This window comes from Caretta caretta, chromosome 2 (genome assembly GCF_965140235.1).
Source record: "Caretta caretta isolate rCarCar2 chromosome 2, rCarCar1.hap1, whole genome shotgun sequence".
Classification (NCBI taxonomy): Eukaryota; Metazoa; Chordata; order Testudines; family Cheloniidae; genus Caretta; species Caretta caretta.
In genome coordinates this window covers 17,719,859-17,740,914 of record NC_134207.1, presented here as the reverse complement: position 1 = coordinate 17,740,914, position 21,056 = coordinate 17,719,859, and the positions used below count along the sequence as shown (strand labels likewise).

Sequence of the window (21,056 nt, the reverse complement as noted above, 5' to 3'; positions counted from 1 at the left end):
CATTGAAGAACTGGTTGTAGGGAACAACCTTGGTTCGAGTGATCATGAGCTAGTTCAGTTTAAACTAAATGGAAAGATTAACATAAATAGGTCTGCAGTTAGGCTCCTTGATTTGAAAAGGGCAAACTTTAAACAATTAAAGGAGTTAGTTAGGAAAGTGGACTGGACTGAAGAACAGAAGGCTCTGAATGTGGAGGACGCTTGGAATTACTTTATTTTAAATCGAAGTTGCAGATGGTATCTGAAGCCTGCATCCCAAGCAAGGGGGGAAACATTGTAGGTAAGGGTTGCATACCAAGCTGAATGAGCAAGCACCTCAAACAGGTGATTAAGAGAAAGAAAAAAAGCCTTATAAATAAAGAAAGGTGTGATGGATCAGCAAAGAAAGCTACCTCTTGAAGGTCAGAAAGTGTAGGGATAAAGTGAGAACTTGCCAAAAGCCAAGCAGAATTGGTCCTTTCAAAGGAAATTAAAACCAATAGTAAAAGGTTCTATGGCCATATAAATAAAAAGAAAACAAGGAAAGAAGAAGTGGGACCACCAAGCACTGAGGATGGGGTGGAGATTAAAGATAATCTAGGACTGGCCCAAAACCAAAACAAATACTTTGCCACAGTTTTTATTAAGGGTAATGAGAAGCTAAGGGATAATGGCAGGGTGGCTAATGGGAATGAGGATATGGTAGTAGAAATTACCACATCTGAGCAGGAAATCAAGATCAGATTAATAGGACTAAACTGGGGGCCCTGGGTAATCTCCATACAAGAATATTAAAGAAACTGGCACATGAAATTAAAAGCCCTACAGCAAGGATTTTTAATGAATCTGTAAACATAGGGTCATACAGTATGACTGAAGAATTGCTTAACACAGATCCTATTTTTAAGAAAGGGAAGAAAAGCGATTCAGGAAATGTCAAACCAACAGGCTTGTACTCAATGTTATGCAAGTCTTGGAACGTATTTTGAAAAAGAAAGTAGTTAAGGACACAGAGGTAAATGGTAATTGGGATAAAATACAACATGTTTTTACAAAAGGCAGATTGTGCCAGACCAACCTGATCTCGTTCTTTGAGAAGATAAATGATTTTTTAGACAAAGGAAATGCAGTAGATCTAAGCTACCTCAATTTCAGTATAGCATTGGATACAGTTCCATATGGGAAACTCTTAGTTAAATTGGAGAAGATGGGTATTAGCATGAGTGTTGAAAGGTGGGTAAGGAACTGATTAAAGGGGAAGACAACAGGTCATACAGAAAGTTGAACTGTCAGGCTGAAGGGAGGTTACTAGTGGAATTCCTTGAGGATAGTTCTTGGGACCAATTGTATTTAATATTTTTATTAGTGTGCACAAATTGGGAGTGTGCTAATAAAAATTTCAGATGAAACAAAGGTGGAAAGTATTGCCAATACAGAGGAGGACTGGAGTAACATACAAGAAGATCTGGCGACCTTGAAAACTGGAGTAATAGAAATGGGATGAAATTTAATACTGCAAAGTGCAAGGATATTCACTTAGGAACTAACAAGAAATTTTGCTATAAATTGGGGACTTAGTGACAGATGAGGAGAGGTGGGTGTATTGGATGATCAGAGGATGGCTGAGTTGCTAATGTCAATTGGCCGTGCAAAAAGTGAGGTATTGCCAGTCGAGATAGGGAAGTGTTAGTACCATTGTACAAGGTACTTTTAAGACCTCATCTGGAATATTGTGTGCAATTCTAGTCTTCCATGTTTAAGAAAGCTGAATTCAAACTGGAAGAGGTGCAGAGAAGGGCTACTAGAATGATCAGAGGAATGGAAAGCCTGCCTTATGAGAGGAGACTCAAAGAGCTTGGCTTGGTTAGCCTAATGAAGAGAAGGCTGTAGGGAGATAGGATTGCTCTCTAAATACATCAGAGAGATAAACACCAGGGCGGGAGAAGAGTTATTTAAGTTAAGCACCCATGTAGACACAAGAACAAATGGATATAAACTGGCCATCAACAAGTTAAACTTGAAATTAGACAAAGGTTTCTAACCATCAGAGGAGGAAAGTTCTGAAACAGCCTTCCAAGGGAAGCAGTGGGGGCAAAAATCCTAACTTGTTTCAAGACTGATCTTGATAAATTTATGGATGGGATGGCATGACGAGACTACAATGGTATGTAGCTGATCTGTGACAGCTAGCAGCATCCCAACGGCCAGTGATGGTACACTAGTTGGGGAGGTCTCTGAGTTACTACAGAGAATTCTTTCCCAGGTGACTGGCTGGTGGGTCTTGCCCACATGCTCAGGGTCTAATTTATTACCATATTTGGAATTTTCCCTGGGGTAACATTGGCAGAGACCCTGGGATTTTTTGCCTTCCTCTGCAACATGGGGCATGAGTCACTTGGAGGTTTAAACTAAAGTAAATGGTGGATTCTCTGTAATTTGAAGTCTTGAAATCATGATTTGAAGACTTCAGTAACTCAGCCAGAGGTTATGGATCTATTATAGATGTAGGTGGGTGGAGTTCGGTGGCATCCAATATGCAGGAGGCCAGACTAGATGATCACGGTGGTCTCTTTTGGCCTTAAAGTCTATCAGTTGATAGTCGTCAAAACTTTTAACTGAGATAATTAAATGGCACTGCTTTAAGTTATTTCAGGCATATAGAGCCACATCTTATGCCAGAAAGTCTCCCAATCTAGTCAAAAGGAATTTTGCCTAACTAAGGATAGGGTGACATCTGGAGAAATGTATGTTTTTGATTGTTAATGTGTATTTGTAACGGTGATTACTGAATTTCCATATATTTATAGACAATCACTATTTCACAAATATTGCGTTTATCATGTTCTGTGTACACTGCAAGCCAGTTTTATATAGATTGAAATATTTGGTGTATCAAATGTTTACATATCAAAGCCTTCAATAAGTCAGGCCAATTATTGTGTTCTCAGCAGCACTGCATTATCAGCAGTGTCAGTGGTCACTAGTTACTCACGCACTGTGCCCATTCAGTTTGCCTCTGTCCATAGCCCTGGTTGCATTGATGGATGACCACCCTATGGCAATCTGCATGATGCATATAGTCTGCAGCCATACTGGAGAGTGTCTGGGGTACCAGTGGAGGTGAGATGCCTCTTGAATCAGCTTGCCACTGTCTTCTCAAAGATTCTGGAGACAACACAGGTAGGTGGTGGGTACTTTGATATCAAGTGGTGACACCTTGAGCATAGGTCAGAGAAGCATTTTTTTTTCCAGGGTGTCCAGTAGAATGCCTCCCATGACAGAGTGCAGGCGGTGCAGGTTAGCATTGCACCAAACTCTACCAGCTCTCAGGAGGAAAAGGTGGTGAGACAGATTTTACCTTCAGTACTTCCTTCCTGTGCTATTGGAAGATCGCATTATCATCTAGATTTGTTTTCTCTCGGAGCTGTGAGGCCGTCTGAAATGTGCGCAATTTGTTTCCTGTGAACTTAAATAATATGTGTTTCTAAGAGAGGAAGGCATTTAGCTCTATAGCCAGGTGGAGGAGTTCTGGGTTGATTAAGCAGTTTAGAATGCTTCCTCCAAACCTGGCTGCAGGGAAGAAGAGAGACTTGAATCTTAATTCATTGCACCACTTTCTCCTCCTTCCCTATAAACACAGCATGTTACAGCTGAGGAAGCAACAGCTTAATGCCAATCCCAAACATTCAAAATCATGAGTCAGGCCCCCAAAATCATGAAATTAATTTAAAAATCACAAGGTAGGGTTTTTTTGTTTGGTTGGTTTTGTGATTCACTTCTGGTTTTGAGTCTTTAGGGTTCAGGATTTCAATTTTTTTTCTTCATAACCATGAGGGTGAGAAATATACTTTTTTTTTTAAGTGGGAGCTGAAATTTTCCTATGATCACATGGCTCCATAAGCTGGGACTATAAGAAATAACGAACAAACAAACAAACATAACACAGAAATCATGGGAGTGAGCAACTCTGAATGCATCAACAGGACCTGTCTGCCAAACTTTCTCAGAGAAGCAGTTCAAAGTGGGTCACTTCTCTGACCCGGCTCACCCTCTGAATGAGTCCTTGCAAGTGAGGCTGGAGTTCTTAAAAAGAAGTGGGTCAAAAGGGAAATGGATGAGTGATACCCACACATTTCAGATGATTTGAAAGGGCTTTTGAATTCAAAAACTTTCATTTCGATGCTAAAGGGCCCTATGGATCAGAAATAAACATTAGAAGTCCAAAACAGAACATATCCCCCAAAGCTAATTACTGTCAGTTGGTCATTTTGGCTAATTACCAATAGTTTGTTGGAAAAGCCAATTAATGTATGTAAAGATATTGGTTTTCTGACATACTACCATTAAACTACAAAGCAACACTTCCTGATGTTAATTACCTTAGGATGTTCTTCTGTATTTCATACTTGCCATTGGCTTTATTTCTGATGGTTATAGCCGCTTGGCATTTAAATCCAGGCAGTGCGATTAAGGAGAAGTCTATACCTTGTACCTGATGTTTTCTTTAATATAGTTCTTCCTTGATTTAGTTTCTCTCTTAATTAAATTAGAAGACCTGACTCAACAGCTTAGCAAATATATCCTTTTATATAGCGATGTGGGCTCTTTCCATAGCTGAAAGAAGGGAATGCAGTACATGACAGCCTTACTGCTCCATGTATTTGAGGTACTCTGAAAAGAGGTGTCTCCTGGGGGGGGGTGTATTTTGGCTTTTGTATGAGACATTGGGCTTGATTCTCCACTGAGCTGAGCAGAGGTAAGGTGCAGTGGAAAGAGCTGGGGGCTAGGGAGGGTGGAAGGGAAGAAGCTTATCACTGCTCCTTTATTCTCAGCCTGCCCTGACATAAAATTGTAGGGCGGCAGTTTGACTTACACCCTTAGTGTACATTCCGGAGACCGTAAGGCCACAGAGAATCACGTGTAACAGACTCATGCTGCCTTTCGCCTCCCCATCCCCTGCCTTCCATTATACCTGCTGGCAACGTTCAGGTGTAGGAGGCAGCCGTGTTGGGTGGCAGAGCTGGCCCAATGGGTGGTGGAGTGTACCTGATAGCCTCCTTCACTGCCCTTTGACTCCACGCTACTCTTCCTAACTCTCTCCTCAAATACCCACAGGCCCCAGAGTAACCTGGGGAAGGGGAGTGGTGATTCCTATTTGAATCTGAATGGTGTTTAAGAGACTGGAGCTCTTCCCTGAGACTAGCCAGTTAAAAGGTCCCCAAGCATTAGCTCACCTGGTCTCCTATTGGCCAGGTGCTTGGTGTATCTCACACCCCTTTCCAGGTGATGCGTGGCCTTCAGAGAGATTCTGTGTGGAGGGAAGAGTGAGCCATCGTGGAGTCAGTCATGAACCAAGAGGAATCAGGAATCCTATTGACTTCTCCGCAGCACCCCACAATACATGTACATTCTGCCAGGATATTTAATAATGACTGAAAAATTACTCATGTAAACTATGCCTGCTGTCTTTCTAACACATACAGAACATGAAGCTTTAGTGTTATCTCAATGGTATCTGAACTAGATAAAGTACAATGTCTGATTGGTAACAAGCAATTGAACATCACATCAAACAGAATTAAAATACCCCAGCACGTACTCTCTCTTTCATCCCAGTCAATATGGCACACGCTGTGAATGCATTAACAATGCTGGATGCATTGATCAATGTCATTCTCACAAAGGAACATCATGCTGTGGACATTAAAGTACACTGAAAATACTGTAAAATAGATTATAATTATAATACAATTAATTTTGGACATTTCTCGAAAATTATTGTGAACTCCCTGGCATCTTATTGCGAATTGTTTAGCAATGATGTTTCTGCAATAACCTGAAATGAATTCAGTAAAGCTTCCATACTCTGTGACATGATTATTTTCTCAATTCAGTAAACACACTGCTGTTTCCAAACTTAACAGCTCCTTTCTCAAAAGGAGGAAAATGAATATTTTCCATTCAACCTTGGGCATGATTTGAAAAGACATGTGCGTGTGTGCAATTGCACTTATCTAACATGCACATGCCCATGTCACAGTTGTGCCTGTGGTGCAGATTGTGCCTGTGTGTAACCCATTATACATCTGCTTGGTCATTTGTTCATGCCAATACCGGATACAAATAGAAATACCATCACTCTAAGTTGGGCACACACAGTTCTATATGCAGATCTTGAGAATCAATCCTTGTGGTGCAGAGAGTGGAGAAAGAGTTCTCTGTTTCAGGAGTGGCACTGATCCCCTTTCAGAAGCTATCTATTCAGTTATGTACAGCCCTTGACTAATCAGTATTTATGGGGCTTTGTGACACTTGGGGGGGGAATAAAGGGAAATGTGATTATAGGTGACTTAGAAAATGCTGCAAGGAATCAACAGGATCCTCAAAGCTTTGAGAAAGGCTTTGAAAATCCCCTCCTAGGTAGAAAAGGATGCAGGGTGTGGACTAAATGGACTTTATGGTTCATTCCATCCATGAAATATGCAACCAGTATAACATGTACAATGTGAAAACACAGAAGCTAATATATCTTGTGGGTGACTGATGCCACATCTCTCTATGTTTATGTCATCTCTTATCCAACCTAGGTTGAAATTGCTCAGGTCAGAGGAGTTCCCTGTTAATCGTGTTTCTTATGGAAGTGCCTAAGGACCAACCAAGAATGGGTCTGCATTGTGCGACCCATGCAACCGCTGTACAAACACAGAGTATTAGTGCCCTAAAGAACTTTCAATCTAAATAGAAAAGACAGTCACAGGGTGGGGGTAGGTGTATCACACACAAGCAGAGTGAACAATGATGGGAGCAAAGATCGTGTTAGTGCCATAATTTTTGGGTGGTGCTGATGGGAGTGGGCTTAGTTAGGAGGAAATCAGCTAAATGGAAAGAAGAGTGAAAGGAGAGGGAACACTGAAGGGAAGCAGTGTGAAGGGGACAGACCATGTCTGTGCCTTGTATTTATCTGCACTATGCATATGCAGAGAGCTGAATACATAACAATAATACTGAGTCCCCACAGATCTTTGTGGCTTGGAGCACTCCATACCTGGCAAAGAGTTGTCTTCTGAACAGTGCTTCAGTCCTAACTCTGTCTATGTGCTTTGGGCAGAGCAAGGAGTGGACTGCAGAGGAGTAGAAACTGAAGCAGAGAGGCAGAAGGAAGGGTGGGAGTAATTAACTGGGAAGGGAGGGAGAAAGAGAACAAGACATTAGTGGAAGAGAAGAGAAGAGCATCAAGTGGGAGAAGAAGATATTGTATTCAAATGCAGACACATTCAGGTGTAAATTTCCAGTTCACCTTTCCTTGTGGTCTCAGTTTGCATTCATAATTATGGGCTTGCAAAATCAATTGTGGGGAAGAAAACTGTGCACTTCTAGCTACTTGAGTCACAATTGAAATGTGGGTGCAATAGCTACAGTGTATATTTTGTGAATGTAGATTGCCTCTATGGAAAGAAGACCAGTCTGGATCTGGATTCTAAATTCAGGAGTATTTGGAATAAAAGCCTTCTCTAATTAAAACATAGTGAATTTTAATACTCATCTCAAGAAGAACTACTCAAAAAAATCAGATTGTAAATTCCAATATTTCAAAATTTTCTTTTCATCCTGAATCAGGACAGAAAGTCAAAAGAATTTTTCTGTGGACAGAAAGTTTAAAAAAAATGATTTAGAAATGTCAAAACATTTTGTTCCAGCTTGGTCCACTATGACTCTGTGCCCCCCCTCCCCGAGCTTTGTCATGCCCCATGGGAATTGTAGTTCAGATGCCTTGTGTCCATTCTCTCCTGATTGGGAGATTGGGCCTGCTGGCTGGACTATGGCCATATGGCTCCAACAATGTACTATAGAGGTTCAACCAATGGGTAGCCTGTAGTGCAGCATGGGAGACATAGTCGAGGCATGGAGCCCAGCCCCGTAGAGAAGAGCAGAGGCATCAGGCATCAGATCTACAATGTCACTGAGGCACCACACCAGGTGGACACTCTGACAGACACAGATTAATGTCAAAATGATCCTAAACAAAATGTTTTGATTCAATCTGACAAACCAAAGAATCTTGACTCAAGCTAACCCAACCCAAATCAGACTATTTCACTTAGATTTTCCTGACAGAAAATTGAAGAAATTCAGCAAAAATCTAAATTTTCCCACAGACAATTTTAATTTCACAGAAATTCCATTTTCTGTTGCCAATACTTTTCAACAGAAAATTCCCCACCATCACTAATAGCAAGGCTGCCATCTTCCTAGAGCTATATTGTCATCTGTGATGAAATGTATAAACCCCGCACCAGGCAAAAAGAGACTGAAGAGCAGCACTGGGCTCATGCAGCCCCACCCACAAGGCATGCCTGTCTTGGAGGAGGAGCCTTCCAAACTCAGCTCGGAAGTGCTCAGCCTGGAGAGGTGGACAGACCTCTCACCCTTAGCTCACAGAGAGGAGCACAGCAGAGAGCCAGGCTCCCTTGAATGGCCTGTGAGGATGATAGGACGGCCAGCTGGAGGATCTGGGTAGGACAGAGCAGCAGGAGCTGCTCCTTATTTCTGTTAATTTAGCTTCCTTTTCCTTTGCTACCTTAAAGAATCAGACTTGGGGCTAGGCCCCTAGGCAGACTCCTGCTGAGAATATGAACCCCCAGAAGAGAAGGTGGGTGCATTGTAGGAAGTAGCCTAGGGAAGAAGCAAGAGGTATGGCCAGACAGGTCTTAGTGAGTTGGTACAAGGGTTCCTGGGTTGGAACCCAGGGGAGGGGGCGAGACTGGGTTCCCCTAGAGCCTCATTGGGAAGACTAGCCAGAAGACTTCAGATGCAAGGGGCAAGAAAGACTATTGGACCTGGGATTTCAGGTAAAAATCCTGGTTTACCCTAAAAGCGGTAATACCAAAAAGTGATCTGGCCAGAGGGCTGAGTCACAAGGCAAGAGGGACTACCAGCGGACATGCTCAGCAGGACTACAAAGGACTAAATGCTGCAATGGTGCCACTAGGTGATGCACCTTGTGAGTCTCTTCGCCCCACCATCCAAGGTGCTAAATTCCAGTTTTCCTGGTGTTAGTCAATATATATGTATTAGGTGTAGCACAGCAGTTCTCAACTGGGGAGCCGAGGCACCCTGGGGGTGCCACAAGCAGGTTTCGGGGGTGGTCCGCTAAAATAAACCGGGCTTCAGCCCAGGCAGTGGGGCTTGGGCTTTAGCCCCATGTGGTGGGGCTTGGCCTTCGGCTTCAGACCCAGGCAGCAGGGCTCAGGGAAGGAGCAGCACCTCCATCCCTGACTCACCTCGATGGGCCACCCAGCCTGTGGGTCAGCACCAGCAACAAGTTTCACACTGAGAAAGTAAAAAAAAATAATATTCAGTTGTTTGCTTTTGTACCTACATTATTTTTTTTCTTATATTATATCTGTGTGTGTTTAACTGTATAACTATCAATTTAATACAGCTTTTAATCTACTGGATAGGCAGACAAACAGTTGTGGCACAGGTGGGCCGTGGAGTTTTTATAGCATGTTGTGGGGTCCTCAGAAAGAAAAAGGTTGAGAACCCCTGGTGTAGTGTTGGTTATTAGGAGAATATAAGTACAAAAATAAAAACCTGAAAGCTGAATCCTGAGCCCCACTGCCCAGGGCTGAAGCCCAAGCCCCGAAGCCTGGGCCCTGCTACCTGGGGCTGAAGCCAAAGCCTGAGCCCCACCACCCAGGACTGAAGCCCGGTTTATTTTGGCAGATCCTCTGAAACCTGCTTATTGCCCCCCAGAGAGTCACAGACTCCTGGTTCAGAACCTCTCATGTACACCATATTAATGGGTAGTATCACAGAATCATAGGACTGGAAGGGAACTTGGGAGGTCATCTGATTCAGTCCCCTGCACTCATGGTGGGACTAAGTATTATCTAGACCATCCCTGAAAGGTGTTTGTCTAACCTGCTCTTAAAAATCTCCAATGACAGAAATTCCACAACCTCCCTAAGGAATTTATTCCAGTGCTTCACCACCCTGACAGTTAGGAAGTTTTTACTAATGTCCAACTAAATTGCTGCAATTTAAGCCCATTGCTTCTTGTCCTATCCTCAGAGGTTAAGGAGAACATTTTTTCCCTCCTCCTTGTAACAACCTTTTATGTACTTGAAAATTATGTCCCCTCTGTCTTCTCTTCTCCAGACTAAACAAACCCAATGTTTTCAATCTTCCCTCATAGGTGATTTTTTTTCCAGACCTTTAATAATTTTTGTTGCTTTTCTCTGCACTTTCTCCAATTTGTCCACATCTTTCCTGAAATGTGGTGCCCAGAACTGGACACCTCCATTTGAGGCCTAATCAGAGTAGAGCGGAAGAATGATTTCTTGTACCTTGCTTACAACATTCCTGCTAATACATCCCAGAATGATGTTTGCTTTTTCTGCAAAGTGTTACACTGTTCACTTATATTTAGCTTGTGATCCACTATGACCCCAGATCCCTCCCTGCAATACTCCTTCCTAGGCAATCATTTTCCATTTTATGTGTGTGCAACTGATTGTTCCTTCCTCAGTGGAGTACTTTGCACTGAATTTCATCCTATTTATTTCTGACCATTTCTCTAGTTTGTCCAGATCATTTTGAATTTTAATCCTATTCTTCAAAGCACATGGAACCCCTCCCAGCTTGGTATCATCTGCAAACTTTATAAGTGTATTATTTTGCCATTATCTAAATCATCAATAAAGATACTGAACAGAACCAAACCCAGAACTGATCCTTGCGGGAACCCAATTAATATGCACTTTCAGCATGACTGAGCCACCGATAACTACTCTCTGGGAATGGTTTTCCAACCAGTTATGCACCCACCTTATAGGAGTTCCATCTAGGTTATATTCTCTAGTTTGTTTATGAGAAGGTCATGTGAGACAATATCAAAAGCCTTACTAAAGTCAAGATATACCATATCTACCGCTTCCCCCATCCACAAGCTTTGTTACCCTGTCAAGGAAAGCTATCAGATTGGTTTGACATGATTTGTTCTTGACAAATCCATGCTGACTGTTACTTATCACCTTATTATCTTCTAGGTGTCTGCAAATTGATTGCTTAATTATGTGCTCCTTTATCTTTCTGGGTGCTGAAGATAATTTGACTTGTCTATAATTCCCTGAGTTGTCCTTATTCCATTTTTAATGGATTGGCACTATATTTGCCCCTTTTCCACTCCTCTGGAATCGCTCAATTTTTTCATGACTTTTCGAAGACAATCTCTAATGGTTTAAGATAAACAGTAATGGTTCAGATATCTCCTCAGTCAGGTCCTTGGGTATTCTAGGACATATTTTTTTAGGCCCTAGTGACTTGAAGACATCTAACTTGTTTGAGTCATTTTTAACTTGTTCTTTCCCTATTTTAGCATCTGATCTCATTTTCACTGGAATTCACTATGTTAAACATCAAATGGCTACTAAACTTCTTGGTGAAAAACAAAAACAAAAAATCATTTAGCACTTTCGCCACTTCCACATTTTCTGTTATTGTTTTTCCCGCCTCAATGAGTAACAGACTTACCCTGTCCTTTGTCTTCCTCTTGCTTCTAATGTACTTGTAGAGTGTTTTCTTGTTACCCTTTATGGTTGCTAACTATTTTAATCTTGTTTTGTGCCTTGACCTTTCTAATTTTGTCCTTACATACTTGTGTTATTTGTTTATATTCATCCTTTGTAATTTGACCTGGTTTCTACCTTTTGTTCATGGTATTAATATATATAAAAATGTGTTGGGAAGTTTTGTGGTTTTCCTCACAATTCTGTGCACTCATGTCAAGCATCCCGCAACACTTTGCAAAGCTGAATTCATCTTTGGCATTAGAAAATAGGAAGCCTGTCAAAGTCAAGATACATGAATGGTGCATCCTTCAATAGTTTGGGATGTACCTCTATGCTCAGCTGGTTTGGAATGTAGTATCCAAAACAGAGAGAGAAGAAAAGTAGAGAACAAAACAAGTTAAGGAACTCTTGCAAACTGGTGGGTTGGATTTTAATGTGTGAAGAACTTTATAACTTTTAAAATCATTCTAAAATACTACGAGCTGAAACATGTTATCTTTGAAGCACACCTTCTGTGTAAGGTTTCAGAGTAACAGCCGTGTTAGCCTGTATTTGCAAAAAGAAAAGGAGTACTTGTGGCACCTTAGAGACTAACCAATTTATTTGAGCATAAGCTTTCGTGAGCTACAGCTCACTTCATCGGATGCATACTGTGGAAAATACAGAAGATGTTCTTATACATACAAACCATGAAAAAATGGGTGTTTACCACTACAGAAGGTTTTCTCTCCCCCAACCCCACTCTCCTGCTGGTAATAGCTTATCGAAAGTGATCACTCTCCTTACAATATGTATGATAATCAAGTTGGGCCATTTCCAGCACAAATCCAGGTTTTCTCCCCCACCCCCACCCCCACAAACCCACTCTCCTGTTGGTAATAGCTTATCTAAAGTGATCACTCTCCTTACAATGTGTATGATAATCAAGGTGGGCCATTTCCAGCACAAATCCAGGGTTTAACAAGAATGTCTGAGGAATCGGGGGTGGGGGGGGAATAGGAAAAAACAAGGGGAAATAGGTTACCTTGCATAATGACTTAGCCGCTCCCAGTCTCTATTCAAGCCTAAGTTAATTGTATCCAATTTGCAAATGAATTCCAATTCAACAGTCTCTCGCTGGAGTCTGGTTTTGAAGTTTTTCTGTTGTAATATCGCAACTTTCATGTCTGTAATCACGTGACCAGAGAGATTGAAGTGTTCTCCGACTGGTTTATGAATGTTATAATTCTTGACATCTGATTTGTGTCCATTTATTCTTTTACGTAGAGACTGTCCAGTTTGACCAATGTACATGGCAGAGGGGCATTGCTGGCACATGATAACATATATCACATTGGTAGATGTGCAGGTGAACGAGCCTCTGATAGTGTGGCTGATGTTATTAGGCTCTGTGATGGTGTCCCCTGAATAGATATGTGGGCACAGTTGGCAACGGGCTTTGTTGCAAGGATAGGTTGGTTAGTGGTTAGTTAGTGGTTCTGTTGTGGGTTAGTGGTTAGTGTTGTGTGGTATGTGGTTGCTGGTGAGTATTCGCTTCAGGTTGGGGGGCTGTCTGTAGGCAAGGACTGGCCTGTTTCCCAAGATTTGTTAGTGTTGGGTCATCCTTCAGGATAGGTTGTAGATCCTTAATAGTGCGTTGGAGGGGTTTTAGTTGGGGGCTGAAGGTGACGGCTAGTGGTGTTCTGTTATTTTCTTTGTTAGGCCTGTCCTGTAGTAGGTGACTTCTGGGAGCTCTTCTGGCTCTATCAATCTGTTTCTTCACTTCCGCAGGTGGGTATTGTAGTTGTAAGAATGCTTGATAGAGATCTTGTAGTTGTTTGTCTCTGTCTGAGGGGTTGGAGCAAATGCGGTTGTATCGCAGAGCTTGGCTGTAGACAATGGATCATGTGGTGTGGTCAGGGTGAAAGCTGGAGGCATGTAGGTAGGAATAGTGGTCAGTAGGTTTCCGGTATAGGGTGGTGTTTATGTGACCATCGTTTATTAGCACTGTAGTGTCCAGGAAGTGGATCTCTTGTGTGGACTAGACCAGGCTGAGGTTGATGGTGGGATGGAAATTGTTGAAATATTGGTGGAATTCCTCAAGGGCTTCTTTTCCATGGGTCCAGATGATGAAGATGTCATCAATATAGCGCAAGTAGAGTAGGGGCGTTAGGGGACGAGAGCTGAGGAAGCGTTGTTCTAAGTCAGCCATGAAAACGTTGGCATACTGTGGGGCCATGCGGGTACCCATAGCAGTGCTGCTGATTTGCTGGCTCTATCAATCTGTTTCTTCACTTCCGCAGGCGAACATGCTGTGGGATAAGAATTGCTTCCCAGAAGAAGGGTATATACATTTCCTTTTCACTGTTGTACTGCTTTGTCTTTAGATAATAAATTTGATTAAGTTCAGTTATTTGATCTCTTGAACATTTTAAGAATGAACTATGAGAGTAGTCAAACAATTGACAATACCTTTTAATCTATACTGTGTAACGGATAGAGTGGGGTGTTACGTCATCCTTCAAATCTTTAATCAATATCGCAGCAACATTAAGTTTTCTAGATGTGTAAAGGGCTATACTTTGCATGATATTCTTTAGCTGCTCTTTTTTTCTGTACTCATAGAAAAGCATCTTTGCTTCTGGGCATTTTTTAAATGATTGGCAAAATCTTGTAATGGGAGTGAAACTGTCTTGAGCACTTGGAACAAGCCTTAAAACATCAGTGTCTGTGCTTCACCATCCAGCATCCATTAACCTTTCTAATTTGCATTCTTCCATATTGTGTCTCTCAATATTGTTGACTTTAGAGGATTAGAAGGGTGATGGCTGTGGTGTTCCCATGGAAGCAAAAATGAAAAGCAAAGACAAAAACATGTCCATGTATTGTTCACATCTGAGTTATTTTGTTCCCCCTGGTTTAATGTAATTAAAAATTAGATGATTTTTTGAGTGTTCTGGTGGCCACTTTGCAGCTATTCATGTTTCTGTTCTAAGCTAGAATCTCCTTCGCTGTCAGGCATTCCATTCCAGCCACATCAAATAATACTGATGAAAAATTAGAACCTGATTCTCCGTTGCTCTGCTCTGACCTTGTGCAGTCATTTACATCAGTGCAAAGTGGGTGTAAATTGCTACCAGATCCAAATGATGGCGCTTTACTCCAAGTTCAAGCTGGTGTGAATGATTACACATGGTGCATGGTCATGAAGATTCAGATCCTTGAGAAAGAGTTTGTCACCTTAAAATTACAGACAGCCAGATCCTCAGCTGGTGTAAATCAACATAGCTCTTACTGGAGGAAATGGAGCTATGCTGATTTACAATTCCTGACCCTGATGCTCCACAGAGACAGAGCCCAGCTAGGTGTCCAGACATTGCTGGGTTCTACATCTGTGGAACTCCACTTCTGAGGGGAAGGCTTCCCCAAGAGATACCATAGTGCTACTTGCCTGCTGCCCAGGACTCGGTGTCAAACTCTGACTGTTCTGTGCTATCCATGACATGCGGGTGCTGAGATATAAAGTTGGGGTGAGCTTGTCCTTGCTGTGATGTTTCTGCGAGAAGAGAATGGGCTGTCCTCTAAAAGGCTGAAGACACAGTAAGCCCCCTGCAGACAATCAGAAGTACCACCAGCCCCGCACGAGAACTGTTTTTAAAGGCTCCTGTTAAGCCCCTGCTGCCAGGCTGTGAACTCTTCTAGTGCACTGGGCTGATACACCTCAGGTTTGACAATGCTTGTTCAGAGTTCACCTCCACAGGAGGAAGACCCTTTCTGTGTGGATTTTGCTCATCATATTTACCCAGAGATCAACACCAAAAGCCTCCATTTTCCCACTGTTGTATGCAGTATTGTTGTAGCAGTGTCAGTCTCAGGATATTAGAGAGACAAAGTCGGTAAGGTAATATCATTTACTGGACCAACTGCTGTTGGTGAGAGAGACAAGTTTTCAAGCTACACGGAGCTCTAGGTAAGGTACTAAGATCTAGTATTTAGCTGTGACATGCTTAGTACCTTTCTGAGACTTGAAAAATAGCTTTGTAGCTAGAAAGCTTGTTTCTCTCACGAACAGAAGTTGGTCCAATAAACATTGCCTCACTCACTTGTCTGTCCATTTTCCGAGGCAGTTAATCCTTTGTTAAGACTAAGTTATTTTAGTGTTGTACAAAAATGAGATATTTGGGATGGACAAGTCCTCAAAGAATGAACATTACCTGCTGATAGGATTGTTAAAGTAACTGGTTATCTCCATATCTCTGTTAGCTATTCCGGGGCTACAGTCACCATCTAGGTACCAATTACAAGATCAAGATAAGCATATAAATGATTTGCAATGATTTTGAAGTGGACCCTGCTCTTGCCATTCTGGGTTTGGGGCATTCTTTCCTTCCTTCCTTCCTTTTTTCTATACCCTAACTCCTTTCTCCCTTCACTTCATTTCTCGGGAAGCTTGGCTTAAAATTTGTTGTATTTGAAAAGGGGCAGAACTGGACTTATTCTGATGCCTTCTGATGGGGTTTTCCAGAGTGTAGGACCCGGCCCTGGGAATGCCTTGCCTCACTCTTCCAGAAGTCATGATCTCTGAAGCAGGCAGGGTTCAGAGGTGTATCTGCCTAATGGGACCGCTGCCCACCCCATTCTAGAGGGACTACCTCCAGTGAGAGAGGAAAGCAGTGTTTCCCCACTAACCCATTCCTGCATCAACACGCTGAGACTTCCAGCTGGGATTGTGGCTTTCATGATGTGGAGAACGGTCCCATTAGGACGTGAGCTGTAAACACTGACTCACTTCAAACTACCACCAAATGGCACTGATTCATAGTTCCTGCCATCCTGCACTATACTGGAACCAGTGAATTAGAGACGGAAAGCACCATAGCTCTTTACTGAAAGAGTTAGGCCCTCCAGTCTTCCTTTTCTGATAATAAACTCTTGTAAGACTAATATAATTAAACTGTTTATAGCTGACTCACACCTAATCTTTGCTTTTCTCAGAACATGGGAACAGCCATATTGGGTCAGATCAATGGTCCATCTAGCCCAGTATCCTGTCTTCCAACAGTGGCCGATAACAGATGCCCCAGAGGGAATGAACAGAACAGGGAATCAAGTGATCCATCCCCTGTCACCCATTCCCAGCTTCTGGCAGTCAGAGGCTAGGGACACTTTAGAGCATGGTTTTGCATCCCTGCCCATCCTGGCTAATAGCTATTGATAGACCTATCCTCCATGAACGTATCAAGTTCTTGTTTGAACCCTGTTATAGTCTTGGCCTTCACAACATCCTCTGGCAAAGAGTTCCACAGGTTGACTGTGCATTGTGTGAAGAAAAACTTCCCTGTTTGTTTTAAACTTGCTGCCTATTAATTTTGCTTGGTGATCTCTAGTTCTTGCATTATGAGAAGGAGTAAACAACACTTCCTTATTTACTTTCTCCACATCAGTCATGATTTTATAGACCTCTATCATACCCCCACTTAGTTGTCTCTTTTCCAAGCTCAAAAGTCCCAATTTTATTATTCTTTCCTCACATGGAAGCTGTTCCATACCCCAATCATTTTGTTGCCCTTTTCTGTACCTTTTCCAATTCCAGTATATCCTTTTTGAGATGGGGCGAGCACATCTGCACGCAGTATTCAAGATGGGGGTGTACCATGGATTGATACAGAGGCAATATGATATTTTGTGTCCTATTATCTATCCCTTTCCTAATGATTCACAACATCTGTTAGCTTTTTTGACTGCCGCTGCACATTGAGTGAATGTTTTCAGAAAACTATCCACAATGACTCCAAGAGCTCTTTCTTGAGTGGTAACAGCTCATTTAGACCCATCATTTTATATGCATAGTGGGGATTATGTTTTCCAGTGTGCACTATTTTGCATTTATCAACACTGAATTTCATCTGTCATGTTGCCCAGTCACCCGGTTTTGTGAGATCCCTTTGTAACTCTTCACAATCTGCTTTGGTCTTTGTATCATCTGCAAATTTTGCCACTTCACTGTTTACTCTTTTTCCAGATCATTTATGAATATGTTGAACAGCACTGGTCCTGGTTCAGACCCCTTGGGGACACCACTATTTATTTCTCTCCATCTGAGAACTGACCATTTATTCCTACCCTTTGTTTCCTATCTTTTAACCAGTTACTGATCCATGACAGGAACTTCCCTCTTATCTCATGACAGCTTACTTTGCTTAAGAGCTTTTAGTGAGAGACGTTGTCAAAAGCGTTCTGGTACAGAAGCTGATTTAAATGATAGGTTACATACCACAGTTAGTAGTTCTGGAGTTTCACATTTGAGTTCCTTAAGAACTCTTCAGTGAATGCCATGTGGTCCTGGTGACTTATTACTGTTTAGTTTATCAATTTGTTCCAAAACCTCTTCTAATGACACCTCAATCTGGGACAGTTCCTCAGATTTGCCACCTAAAAGGAATGGCTTAGGTTTGGAAAACTCCCTCACATCCTCAGCCATTAAGACCAATGCAAAGAATTAATTTAGTTTCTCCACAATGACCTTATCTTCCTTGAGTGCTCCTCAGCCCACTGCTGTAGCATTTAATTTTGGGAAGGGGAACTACACAAAAATGAGGAAGTTAGTTAAACAGTAGTTAAAAGTACAGTGCCAAAAGTGAAATCCCTGCAAGCTGCATGGAGGTTTTTAAAGACACCATAACCGAGGCTCAATTTAAATGTATACCCCAAATTAAAAAACATAGTAAGAGAACCAAAAAAGTGCCACCGTGGCTAAACAACAAAGTAAAAGAAGCAGTGAGAAGCAAAAACTGGAGGTTACATCCTAGTGAGGAAAATAGAAAGGAGCATAAACTCTGGCAAGTGAAGTATAAAACTATAATTAGGAAGTCCAAAAAAGAATTTGAAGAACAGCTAGCCAAAGACTGAAAAAGTAACAGCAAAAATTTTTAAGTACATCAGAAGCAGGAAGCCTGCTAAACAACCAGTGGGGCCATTGAACAATTGAGATGCTACTATTACCAAGTGGTTCAGCTATATTCACCTCTTGGACCAGATCCTGTGGTCCACTCCTTCAACTTGTCACCATTCATAGGCATGCAGTATTAAATGTGTCTCTCTTCCTCTGTCTATATTCCCCCTCCTCTTTTCATTATACTGTAGTTTGCTTTACACAACACAAATAATCCTAAAGCAGTAATATTCAGAGGTTTACTAACAGAGCATAAATATTTATATGTACCCTGTATTGAAGTCTCTTCTCCTACTGCATATATACATATGTATAATGTGGATCTTTGTATGCTGTCAGATAAAAGAACAAAGAGATGAGAGATACATATTTTCTCTGCACACGTTCGGCTTAATAGTAAACATATGTAGTGCACTAGTCTTCCACCTCAGGAAACATAGGTTCAAGTTCTGATTTTGATCATGCATGAAAAAGCAGCTTAGTGGTTTCGTCATGCTCTCTAGTGGCTGTTGGTCTGCTGAACAATAGGCATTCTATGCTGAACCATAGGCCAGGACTGAAAAAAACATGCCCAGAGCTGCATGAAGAAATGCTCTCTGGTCAATTTCATTAATCTCTCATTTATGAGCATCAAAGTGTAGATATCTTTTTCTTACATGCACAAAATTCTTTTTTACATAACTTCACCAGCCATACATTTCATGCACTTTTACCAAGCCATTTTACCGTCACCTGTGAGTGAAAGTTACTGATAGTCCAACCTCCAAAGTTCTGGATAATCACCCAGAAGTCTGGATATTTACCAAAGGCCTTGATCCAAAGACCTTTGGGGTTAATGGAAAGAGACTCGTTGATGTCAGTGGACTTTGAATCAGGGTTGTGGGCTTGCAGATCTGATGTGGAAATCTCAGGAGACTAGGCTTTCTTATGCATTCTGGCATTTCAGCTTTGGTCTGGGGTGGATCCTTGAAGGTAAAAGTTGTGAATAATAATTAATAATTATTAGCTAAGATTAAACTTTTTTCTCATTGTTATTGAGTGAACTTTTTAGCAGTTCAAAAAAGGTTCAGTTCAAGTTATGAGTGAAGGTCCAGATCAGGACTACTCATACTACTTTCCCATTCCTGTTGATAGTTCAGTCAAATTTGAACTGAGATTCAAAGAAAACAGGTGACTTGGCCTTATGGTAATAGCTCTGGCAGAGAATTAACAACCCATTTATTAATCACCAAGAAAGAGTTGGAAACAGACAGTAGCTTCATTTATCAATATTACTTCAGATTATTTCTGAAATGTGCCTGTATCTATGTGGAGTGTTGCACTGGTGAGTTGCAGAGATGTGGAGGAGTCAGGGCTGCGATTTCTCCTGTGCTGGGGTCAGGAGTGTTTGAACATGGGGACACAGGTGCCAGGAGGCACAGGCTGCCTTGGCCTTTGCCAATTGCCTGCCCACTGGACCTCTGACTCTGGTGTGGCTGTGACTCCAACTCAGAGCACTGAAGAGTACCCGTCTCTGCCTCTTTCAATGGCAACCTGCTGTCACTTTTCCCTCTGGCAGTGGGGAAGAGACTCTTGGACCAGATGCTGATCCTTTCTAGCCTGCCTGCTTTCCAGTGCTTTCACATCATGATCCTGGGGTTCAACTTTGCTGATAACACAACAGCACTCTACAGGCTGCAGTTCAATGAGTTGGTCAGCACCATCCCTACGACAGGGTTTAACACAGAGAAAGTCAAAGTGACTCAGGGACCTTAAACAGTCACTTTCCATTTCTGGGACATAGATGGCCCAGAGAATCTAAGGCCCCTGTGGAAGTTGTACACCACGTGCACAGATGTCATTGTGCTTGTGGTGGACTGATGACAACAAAAGGAGGGAGGAAGCCAACAGAACTTCATAATGTTACTAGGGTAACAGAAGTTCAAGCAGTGCCTGTCCTTCTAGTTGCTAACAAGTAGATGAGGAATTCCTTCTTTCTCAGCAATTAAAATGATGTTATGAAGGAGTGAGCTGAGCTCTTCCACACCAAGCTATCTGCAGCCTACCTGTGCCATCATACGGGGTGGACTCGAAGAGGAACTCGAAGTACAATTGACTCGGAGCTTTAATGATTTTTTTTTTATTGGCAAGTCATACTTTAAATAAATGTACTCAATTTCATTCCCTACATTAACCTTCCATTAGACCTGCATCCTTGATTGTACTTCCTCCCTCCCTGATTACCTATTGGAAGACCTGATCCAAAGCCCACTGCAGTCAATGGGAAATTTTCCATTGATTTCAAGATTCTTTAGATCAGGTCCTTTGGCTCTAATCAACAGGAAGTATTTCTCTCTGTTGTTGAGCCATGGATTATCTGCCAGCCATCTTGGCTGTCAGACTGGCTCCAACATTTGACCTTCGACTGGAATTCTCCTGAACAGAAAAACCACATGGCATCGTGCCACGGCCTTTGTACATATGGCATTTTATGAAAGGAGGAAATGTTAAAGGTCGCTGAAGTGCTAACAGGTTTACAAGATGCCTCTGTTAATAAGTATGTCTAACATCATGAGCCAAGAAGTGCTACATTA

The 21,056-nt window shown here is 41.9% G+C and overlaps 1 pseudogene; it reads left to right on the top strand.

The window, feature by feature from the left end:
• The first annotated feature begins 3,104 nt into the window (after positions 1 to 3,104).
• On the top strand, positions 3,105 to 20,628 carry LOC125631077 (ADP-ribosylation factor-like protein 4A; annotated as a pseudogene).
• Positions 20,629 to 21,056: the final 428 nt, after the last annotated feature.